The sequence below is a fragment of the Eleutherodactylus coqui genome, chromosome 12 (genome assembly GCF_035609145.1).
Source record: "Eleutherodactylus coqui strain aEleCoq1 chromosome 12, aEleCoq1.hap1, whole genome shotgun sequence".
NCBI lineage: Eukaryota > Metazoa > Chordata > Amphibia > Anura > Eleutherodactylidae > Eleutherodactylus > Eleutherodactylus coqui.
Genome location: NC_089848.1, coordinates 124,604,821 through 124,616,216, shown reverse-complemented (window position 1 = coordinate 124,616,216; position 11,396 = coordinate 124,604,821).

Genomic DNA, 11,396 nt, shown 5'->3' with positions numbered 1-11,396 from the left:
GCCGCGGGACAACCCCTTTAAGTGTGTGACTTGAGATTAGTGACTTTGGATTCAGGGACCTTGGAAGGGTAGCTTGAATTTATTTTCTGAACATCTATTTGATTTTTGCATTTATTAACTTTAACTAATCTATCAATTTATAATGTACTCCAGGGTTGACAATGCCATGTATGCAGTCATTGAATAGCAGTTCGAGGGAGCATACTGCTGTACAAAATGTAAGAGCATTGCCCATTTGGAAGCCCAGATCCAGTATCTAAAAGAGCGACTTGCAACGCTGAGATGTATTGGCAACATGGAAAGGAGTTTGTTGCTCACTGAGCACTCGCTGGGGCAGATGTGGGGGTGGATGATAGCATTGGGGTGCAGAATGATCAGGCAGCTAGCTGGGTGACAGAAGGAGTGGGAAAGGTAAGAGATCCAGGGAGGCTAGTTTTGAAGTGGCACACCTCAACAAGATTGTAAAGTTGGCAGATGAGGGGAATTCCATTATATGATTAGCACTGCTGCACCACGACATCGTCTCTGACCACCAGGGGGGTGTTTGCTCCAGTAAGCAGGGCGAATAGGAGCGCAGGGCAGGCTAGACAGGTTCTGGTGGTGGGAGATTCAATTATTAGGGGAACAGACAGGGTGATTTGCCACAAAGTCTGGAATCATCAAATGGTGTGTTGTCTTCCTGGCACTCGAGTTCGACACATCACTGAACGGGTTGAAATATTACTAGGCGAGACTGGTGAGGACCAAGTGGTCATGGTGTAAGCTTAAGGCAAGGACCTCCAAAGTAGTATTTTCTGAAATGCTACCTCTACCATGTGCCACACCAGAAAGGCAGCAGGAGATTAGGGAGGTAAACAAATGTCTCAAGAGTTGCTGTAAGAAGGAGGGGTTTGGGTTCTTGGAGAACTGGGCTGACTTTACTGTTGGTGACAGGTTCTATCATAGGGATGGGCTGCATCTCAATGGGGAGGGTGCAGTCGGGCTGGGCGATTGGATGGCTAGAAGGTTGGTGGAGTATTTAAACTGGGGTTTGTTGGGGGGGGGGGGGGCAACCAGAGACATAGAAGGGAAAATAGTTTAGATAGTGGTCTGGGACTAAGTAATGGAAACAGGAGAGGAGTGGTGAGAGGGGTTAGTACAGTTAGAACTGACAGAACAGTTAGTAAGGATATATGTAATATAAAAAATAACCAAAACCTTCTAAACTGAATTGTGACTAATGCTAGAAGTCTGACCAATAAGATTGAAGAACTGGAAGTATTATGTCTGAGGAAAACTACAATGCAAAAACGATGGAAAAGGCAGCACTCCAATACAGCGATTATAGCAAACGTGCAATCTTTATTGGACCCATGGCCCTAAGCGTCAGCGACATGACGTTTCAACCCTGAACTGAGTTTTTTTCAAGCTGACCATATATCAACCTAAAAAATACAAGAAATGTACAAATTAAAATCAATAATTAAAAATAATCAAAGCAGCAGATACCAACAGTTGTGTACGACTATCAAAAATATTCAGATAAATGGTATTGTGTTAAACCCAAGGTTCAGACCCTGCGGGTCTAATGTATCTAGGTCAAAGATCCATTTGTGTTCCTTTTTTAATAACAGACCCTCCCGATCCCCACCCCTAATATTAATAGGGACATGGTCGATCACCCTAAATTTCAGTTGACTAATAGAGTGACCAGCCGTAATAAAATGTTTGGGGATGGGGAGGTCTATTTTTTTAGTCCTGATAGTGCTTTTATGACTAAGGATACGTTGGCGAATTTCGTTAATTGTTTCCCCTACGTACAGGAGTCCGCATGGACAAGAAATAAGGTATACCACATACGTAGATCGACAGGAAAACTACAACATAGTGGGAACAGCTGAGACCTGGTTGTATGAAAGCTGTGACTGGGCAGCGAGCTTACAAGGTTACAGTCTGTATAGAAGTGATCGTAAAAACCAGAAAGGGGAAGGGGTATGTCTTTTTGTTTGAGGACCACACTAAAGGAAGATATGTGTGAGGGGGATTAACATGTGGAGTCTCTATGGGTAGTGATACCTTAAGGGAAAAACTAAAAATTCTGAAAGGGGTTGTCTATAAGCCACCAAATATAATAGAAGCCACTGAAAATCGAGACTGAAAACTGTGGATCTTGTAAAGGTAACATGTTTCTGTTAATAACTTAAGATAATTACCTTACCCAACTTGTACAGGACCCAACTAGAGGGACAGCCATTTTGGACTTAATATTAACCAACAGACCTGATAGAATAACAGTAGTGCAGGTTAGGGCACCTGGGAAATAGAGACCATATTAAGCTGCAAGAATACTAAACGTTAGGAATACAAAGAAATATGTATGAGAATGAGTCTTGTGATTATAATTGCAGCACTTGATGTATTTGCATCAAGAAAACAAAGTGGGTGGTATACTCACCTAGTGCACGATGGGTTAACCCTGGCAGGGAAAATCCCATCGACGCCTTGTATCGAAGTTAGCGTGTAATAAATCTTCCTCTTCCACGATCCAACAAGGAGTTGGAGAGACGTCCGGGGTGCAAGTCCTCTGGGTAACCAGATGCCAGTAGAAAATCTGCATCCAAATGAAGAAAAAAGTCCCCGCGCTCAGAGTGGAGCATTACGAAGTGCCGGTGACGGACGCCTCATTGTGAGTGCAATTTTACTTATTTATGTACCTTGCCTGTATACTGTAATAAATGCTTGAAAAGGACACTTATGGGTGCTGAAACGCATAGCAAATAACAATAAACACCTATGGTTTAAAAAACCTATGGGAGGTTCTTATATGTGGAAAGTTAACCCTTTTCACCACTCTGAGCGCGGGGACTTTTTTCTTCATTTGGAGCCCAACTTTAGGAATACAAAGCTTAATGAGCTTAACCCTATTGACTGGGACAATGTCTTCAAGAATACAGTAAATAGAAAATGTTTAAAAACATCTTAAATACTTACTGTGGCTCAATAAAGATGTGTTGGCGGCAATGAACAGCAAAAAAAAGCATTCAAACTACTAAAACAAGAAGGCATCGAAGAAGCACTAAAAACCAATAAGGAAAGAAGTGGGTTATGTAAAAAACAGATAAAAGCAGCAAAGTTGAAAACAGAGTCTTATTGCCAAAGATTAAAACTAACCCTAAACTGTTCTTCAATTATATAAAAAGTAAAAAGTTTAATAGTGAACGTGTTGTCCCTTTAATAATTAATGTAGGACAAATTGTTGAGGGGAATGAGGAGAAAGCAAATCTATTAAATAGTTTTTTTCTCCAGTGTATTCAGAAAGGAAAATGAAATATCAGATGAGATGCAGGGGGATAAAATAAACTCTCCACTAAATGTCACCAGTTTAACGCAGGAAGAAGTGCAGAGCCACATTAAAAAATAGACGAATCACCAGGTCCTGATGGCATACACCCCCAGGTTCTAAGGGAATTAAGTAACGTGATAGACATGCCAGTGTGCATCCCATAAAGAGGTTAGAATATAGTTAGAAGCAAGCCTGCTGTAGCAAATAGGGCTTTTATGAAGGGCATTGAACTGTTGGGATCTTTTTGGAGCTCTAGCCTCTGTTCACAGGCTGATTTACCTATTGGCAAGAAGGGAATTAAATGTCATCTTGAGTATCCAGCAAACCTTAAATAGACATTGTGAGTTCATTCTGTAATCAACCTTTCTAATAGACTGTATTGGATTATTACTTTTACAAAGAGATTACATAATATATTCCGTAATCTGTATATCTTTGAAACGGTACTGAAATTCACCAAGTGTAATTGATACTGTTCACAAGGTATTCCTGTTACTATGGATTGCTTCAAAGTCTCAGTGTAGTACGCTTTTAAGCTTGCAGATAAAGGTGGTGCTATAATCCTCATGAAAACATCAGACTACACGAAAGAAGCAGACAGGCAGCTGACGGACACCAGATACTACACCAAACTGGAGCAAGACCCAACTCAAAAATATGTGAGGGAATTGAGAAGGGTCATCGGAAGTTTGTCTGTGGACTCCACAAAACATTTGGACTTGATACCGCAGAATCCCAGTGTTGGAACATTCTACATGCTACTCAAACTACACAAAGATGGCAACCCATGGAGTCCAATTATCTCAGGTGTGGGAAACCTCACTGAAAGAATCTCAGGCTGAGTAGAAGGTAGAAGCTGCTTGCAGGACACCACGGACCTACTGAACAAACTCTTGTTGTGTTGGTGTAAGTCACTGTGCTGATGTTTTGGTTTTTCTATACATTGGGATCTCTGACTATGGTGGGTGTGTTTCTGGGTGTGTTGCTACTTGAGAGAACCTGGGGGTGATTGGGGAGGGTTCTTATTTCCCCCTCACTTTGGACTTTGTGCTGTTCAATTGTTCTAGCAGTATCTTTCTGTAAGCAAATGAGATCATAGCTGGATGCAGTGGTTCCTCTAGAGTTTGGACTCTGACCACTTGAACATAAGTTCTGGGTTTTATTAGATTTTGTGAAGTGTGTTTTCTAGTATTGTTATATTTTTATTTCCAGGTATCAGGGTTAGATAGTACCCCAGGTTGCGGCATGAGTGTGTCCTTATCAGGATGGCCCACTAACAATTTAGGTATGGACATTCATATTTTAGAGTCCCATAAGGAGAGTATCCATTTACTTTATTTTCGCTTTTCCATTAACTGTTTGCTTTCAGGGATCTGTGGTGTTAACAGTTCTCATGTGTTTCTTTCAGAAATACAGCTACCGCTTGCTGGCAGCGGGTGTGACAATTGTCAACCATAGGTTCCCTTCCAGATGAAGCCATCCTGGCCACCATGGATGTGGAATCCTTATATTCCAACATCCCACATTAAGATGGACTAACTGCCCGCCAGGTACACTTTGAGGCCAGTGGTGTTTGCCTCTGAATTGGTGTTGCAACTCACAAGATTAACCCTTACACACAATTATTTCCTCTTTGGCAAAGACATATACCTGCAATTCACCAGAACCACCATAGGCAGTAAAATGGCACTGCAATATGCCACTCTTTTCATGGCAAAACTGGAGAGTGACTTTCTGGCCTCTTGTTCCATCGAGCAATTGGCCTACTTCCGCTATATTGATGACATCATATTCATCTAGACCAACTCTGAACAAGAACTAATAAAATTCCTTGAGGGATTCAGTGCATTTCACCCCACCATAAACCTGACATTAAGCTACTCGTATATAGAAATCAAGTTTTTGGGCACCACCATAAAAATTTCAAACAACTTAATATAGACATCCCTGTACCGAAAACTCATTGATCGGCCCACATACCTCAGATGGGATAGTTTCCATCCCAAACACATCAAAAAGTCCATTGTCTACAGCAAGGCCATCAGATACAATCGGATCTACTCTAGCCCAGCAGACGGAGATGAACATTTCTAGCATCTAAAAAAGACATTTATAAATCAGGGCTACCATCCCACCTCAATTGATGACCAAATCACCAGAGCCACCGGGATACCCAGAAATCACCAGAGCCACCAGGATACCCAGAACCAACTACTCCAATGCAAAGAGAAGGAGAAAAGGGTTGTGGACCTCTAGTAGTCACCTACTTTCCACAACTAGAGGTACTAAGGAAAACCACAAAGGAACTCCATCATACCCTATACAAGGATAACCGTCTGAAAACCATATTCCCGGACCCTCCCCTACTATGCTACAGGCAACCTCAGAATTTGAGGAACTTTATAATCAAAAGTGCATTGCCCTCTGACACACAAAAAGGAACTTATCCCTGCAACGTAAGGAGCTGCAAGACTGGCTCACATGTACGGACCATGGACAGGAAACAAATCCTCAACACACAACAGGAAAATAAGATCCCTGGGACACTCACATGTTCCATGTCTGATGTTGTGTACCTGTGTAAGATGGTGAAACAGCCCTCCTGTTGTGAATGTACCTGTTTCTGTAAGTTTATGCTGTTATAACTGACATTTTGTTGTTTGACCACAAGTGGTCGCTGTGGCCTGAAATGCAACAGGGGAGAGGAAGTGCATCATTACTGCCCAGACAGGATAGAGCTCAGAAGAAAAGAGAGGAATGTGTGTCAGCCATCTTATGAAGTGTGCTTTCGAGGGCTGCAGAGAGTGAGCCAATGTGATCTACGTGGAAAATGACCCCTAAAGGGCTGGAGTTACAGTGAAGGGGAGCTGAATTAGAGACTGTTCCAGAGTTTGTCAGACCCCCATCTTAACAGAGAAGATTGCTTTAAGGACCCGGCTCAGAATTAGCAGCGTCAGTGAGTTCACATAGTTCTCAGATGAACTCCTATTCCTGCCGTTCCAGACAAAGTATGGAGATACCCAACAGAAACTGGTCAGCCAGAGAACCACGGCCTCTGGTGTAACCGTGTACGCACTGCGTTGTATTTTTGGCGCCAAACTGCTTGAGACTGATAACAAGGCCTGTAGTTAGTTAGTTAGTTTAGTTAGGCATACTGTTTGTCACAGGCCACACCACTGGGGACTGATCTGTCTGATTAATAACCCCCAAACACAGAGAACTCTATGGAGCTGGAATTCTCAGAGTGAGAGCTTTCTACAAAGGTCTAAAAGGCACATGTTTTATAACTTTACATTTCCTTGGCTTGTGAGCTATATACTGTTATATCTGTTTGTGGTACTGTGGTTGGGCAGGTTAGGGGTATGTTGGCAAGATTGTAAGCTCTTGTGTTGTGGCACCGGTGCGTCCCCAGCACCCTCACTAATTGTTGCTGTTTCTAGGGTGATAGAAGGTTATAGCGGCTGGTTAGAGACAGTCCGCAGATAGGGAAAAGCTTGAAGAACATTGGAAGCACACATTATAAAGCACCGCGCTGCATGGCATAAGGGTCTCGGCTGCCCAGCTGAGTATATGTAAATATCTGGGGGAGTTCTTTTTGGTAAAGAGTTTTACTAAACTAAGTAAAATCTCATTTTTACAAGTGAGTTGGAGTCGCCTCTTTCGTTCAAGACTTCGCTGTATCCTGGGGAGCCCACCCTGGTACACAGCTTACTCCTGATCCTGTGCAGTAAATGTCATGTTGGTGGCCTTTATATTGGAGAAACAGGACAAAAACCGCCAAACAATTAAAGAGAGAAATACAGATTTACCTGCGGCTGAGCATTTTTCTAGTCATGGATGTAACATAGAACATATGAAAGTTATGATATTAAAAGGCAACTTCAAGTCTCAGCACCACACTAGAATTTGAGGGTACAAGTTTATAACCATCTTTGACACTTAATACAGGCTTAAATATTTCAAGAGGGTTCTTGCGTGACTATAGATGATGAGAAATCGATAGCACAGATGACACACAGGCCTGGTAACCCTCTAACACCAATTTAGGGACCATAAAACTTTCACATTCCCTATCAGTGGACTAATTAGGTATTTACTAATCTACTTATCCTGTTCTGGTATTGTTTTAAGTACATATTAATCACACCATGTCTGTGCCTTTGCGTATGTAAGTGAATATATATGCATGTGTCTTCCGATCTATTTCATAAGCCTGAGGAAGAACCATGAGTAGGTTTGAAAGTTCATTATAACATCGTGTCATTTTGTTAGCCATTAAGAGGTATCATATCTACAAGATGACTTGGCTTCTCTTGCTGAGAACAATCACATTTTAGGCCAGATTCACATGAGCGTATACATATTTGTATGCACTACGCCACATTTTGGTGCAAAGAGAGTTGCATATTTGCTCACACAACTGCATATATTTTACTATTCTCTAAAAAATGCGTAACAATGCTCTCAGCCATTGAAATTGCCAATTTGTTTCATGACTTCAAAATGCTCTATTTCCCTGCGCAAATGTGCAGAAAAACCTCTCCATTTGTATATTTCCCAGAGGAGCATGCATGGCCTTATAAGATTCCTCACAAACCTTCTAGGTGCTCTCCTTAAGGAAAAACAACACCCTTCCTGACCTATGTCTATAGGCCTCTCTCTAGCCAAGCCAGTAACCTACTGCACAATGGTGAGGGGCAATCACCCTGAAACAGCTGTCTGTGCATGGTTATTCCGAGGTTGGCTCAAAACTTCCATCATTGTTATAGGGGTTGTTTAAAAAGTCTGACATTGACTTGCAGGAATGCTGCCTTCTAATAGGTGGTGCTCCATCTTCCAATTTGCATATTTTCCAGAAGAGCTTGGATGGCCTTACAAGTTTGTTCACAAACCTTCTAGGTACTCTCCCTAAGGAGAAACAATACCCTTCCTGACCCAAGAAAATAGAACATGCTTCATATATTTATGCACTGTGGAATTGTGCATGCAAAATAAGCGCTTGTGAACGATCCCATTGAAACTAATGGGTTCTATTTAGAGATGAGCGAACACCAAAATGTTCGGGTGTTCGTTATTCGTAACGAACTTCCCGTGATGCTCGAGGGTTCGTTTCGAACAACGAACCCCATTGAAGTCAATGGGCGACCAGAACATTTTTGTATTTCGCCGATGCTCGCTAAGGTTTTCATGTGTGAAAATCTGGGCAATTCAGGAAAGTGATGGGAATGACACAGTGACGGATAGGGCAGGCGAGGGGCTACATGTTGGGCTGCATCTCAAGTTCACAGGTCCCACTATTAAGCCACAATAGCGGCAAGAGTGCCCCCCCCCCCCCAACAACTTTTACTTCTGAAAAGCCCTCATTAGCATGGCATACCTTTGCTAAGCACCACACTACCTCCAACAAAGCACAATCACTGCCTGCATGACACTCCACTGACACTTCTCCTGTGTTACATGCTGCCCAACCGCCCCCCTCCCCCCCACAGCGCACACCAAACTGTCCCTGCGCAGCCTTCAGCTGCCCTCATGCCACACCACCCTCATGTCTATTTAGAAGTGCGTCTGCCACGACGAGGGACCGCAGGCACACACTGCACAGGGTTGGCACGGCTAGGTAGCGACCCTCTTTAATAGGGGCGGGGCGATAGCCCACAATGCTGTACAGAAGCAATGAGAAATAGAATCCTGTGCCACCGCCATCAGGAGCTGCACATGTGGGCATAGCAATGGGGAACCTATGTGCCACACACTATTCATTCTGTCAAGGTGTCTGCATGCCCCAGTCAGACCGGGCTTTTTAATTCATAGACACAGGCAGGTACAACTCCCTATTGTGAAGTCCCTGTCGACCCACAGCATGGGTGGCTCCCTGGAACCCACCGGTGGTACACAGAAATATCCCATTGCATTGCCCAACACAGCTGAGGTAGTAATGTCGTGCTTAATGCAGGTGGGCTTCGGCCCACACTGCATGCCCCAGTCTGACTGGGGTTCTTTATAAGTGTACAGATGTAGTAAAAACTCCGTGTGCACCTACAGCATGGGTGGGTGCCAGGAAGCCACCGGCGGTACATAGAAATATCCCATTGCATTGCCCAACACAGCTGAGGTAGTAATGTTGTGCTTAATGCAGGTGGGCTTCGGCCCACACTGCATGCCCCAGTCAGACTGGGGTTCTTTAGAAGTGTACAGATGTATTAAAAACTCCGTGTGCACCTACAGCATGGGTGGCTCCCTGGAACCCACCGGCGGTACACAAAAATATCCCATTGCATTGCCCAACACAGCTGAGGTAGTAATGTCGTGCGTAATACAGGTGGGCTTCGGCCCACACTGCATGCCCCAGTCAGACTGGGGTTCTTTACAAGTGGACACATGTAGGTTAAACTCCCTGTGGACCCACTGCCTGGGTGGGTGCCAGGAAGCCACCGGCGGTACATAGAAATATCCCATTGCATTGCCCAACACAGCTGAGGTTACGTCAGCTGTAATGCAGGTGGGCTAAAAATTAATTTGATTACACTGTAGGCGAGGGCCCACAAAAATTGCTGTATCAACAGTACTAATGTACATCCCAAAAATTGGCCATGGCCAGCCAAGAGGGCAGGTGAAACACATTAATCGCTTTGGTTAATGTGGCTTAAGTGGTAACTAGGCCTGGAGGCAGCCCAGTGTAACGAAAAATTGGTTCAAGTTAAAGTTCCAATGCTTTTAAGCGCATTGAAACTTTTAAAAATTGTTCTGAAAAATTATTTGACTGAGCCTTGTGGCCCTAAGAAAAATTGCCCGTTCAGCGTGATTACGTGAGGTTTCAGGAGGAGGAGCAGGAGGAGGAGGAGGAGGAATATTAGACACAGATTGATGAAGCAGAAATGTCCCCGTTTTGGATGGTGAGAGAGAACGTAGCTTCCATCCGCGGGTGCAGCCTACGTATTGCTTACGTATCGCTGCTGTCCGCTGGTGGAGAACAGAAGTCTGGGGAAATCCAGCCTTTGTTCATCTTGATGAGTGTTAGCCTGTCGGCACTGTCGGTTGACAAGCGGCTACGCTTATCTGTGATGATTCCCCCAGCCGCACTAAACACCCTCTCCGACAAGACGCTAGCCGCAGGACAAGCAAGCACCTCCAGGGCATACAGCGCGAGTTCAGGCCACGTGTCCAGCTTCGACACCCAGTAGTTGTAGGGGGCAGAGGCGTCACCAAGGATGGTCGTGCGATCCGCTACGTACTCCCTCACCATCCTTTTACAGTGCTCCCGCCGACTCAGCCGTGACTGGGGAGCGGTGACACAGTCTTGGTGGGGAGCCATAAAGCTGGCCAGGCCCTTAAAGACTGTTGCACTGCCTGGGATGTACATGCTGCTCGATCTCCGCACCTCCCCTGCTACCTTGCCCTCGGTACTGCGCCTTCTGCCACTAGCGCTGTCGGCTGGGAATTTTACCATCAGCTTGTCCGCAAGGGTCCTGTGGTATAGCAACACTCTCGAACCCCTTTCCTCTTCGGGAATCAGAGTGGGCAGGTTCTCCTTATACCGTGGATCGAGCAGTGTGTACACCCAGTAATCCGTCGTGGCCAGAATGCGTGCAACGCGAGGGTCACGAGCAAGGCATCCTAACATGAAGTCAGCCATGTGTGCCAGGGTACCTGTACGCAACACATGGCTGTCTTCACTAGGAAGATCACTTTCAGGATCCTCCTCCTCCTCCTCCTCCTCCTCCTCCTCCTCAGGCCATACACGCTGAAAGGATGACAGGCAATCAGCCGGTGTACCGTCAGCAGCGGCCCAAGCTGTCTCTTCCCCCTCCTCCTCATCCTCCTCATGCTCCTCCTCCTCCTCCTCCTGTACGCACTGAGAAATAGACAGGAGGGTGCCCTGACTATCCAGCGGCATACTGTCTTCCCTCGCCCCCGTTTCCGAGCGCAAAGCAGCTGCCTTTATGGTTTGCAGGGAATTTCTCAAGATGCATAGCAGAGGAATGGTGACGCTAATGATTGTAGCATCGCCGCTCACCACCTGGGTAGACTCCTCAAAATTACCAAGGACATGGCAGATGTCTGCCAACCAGGCCCA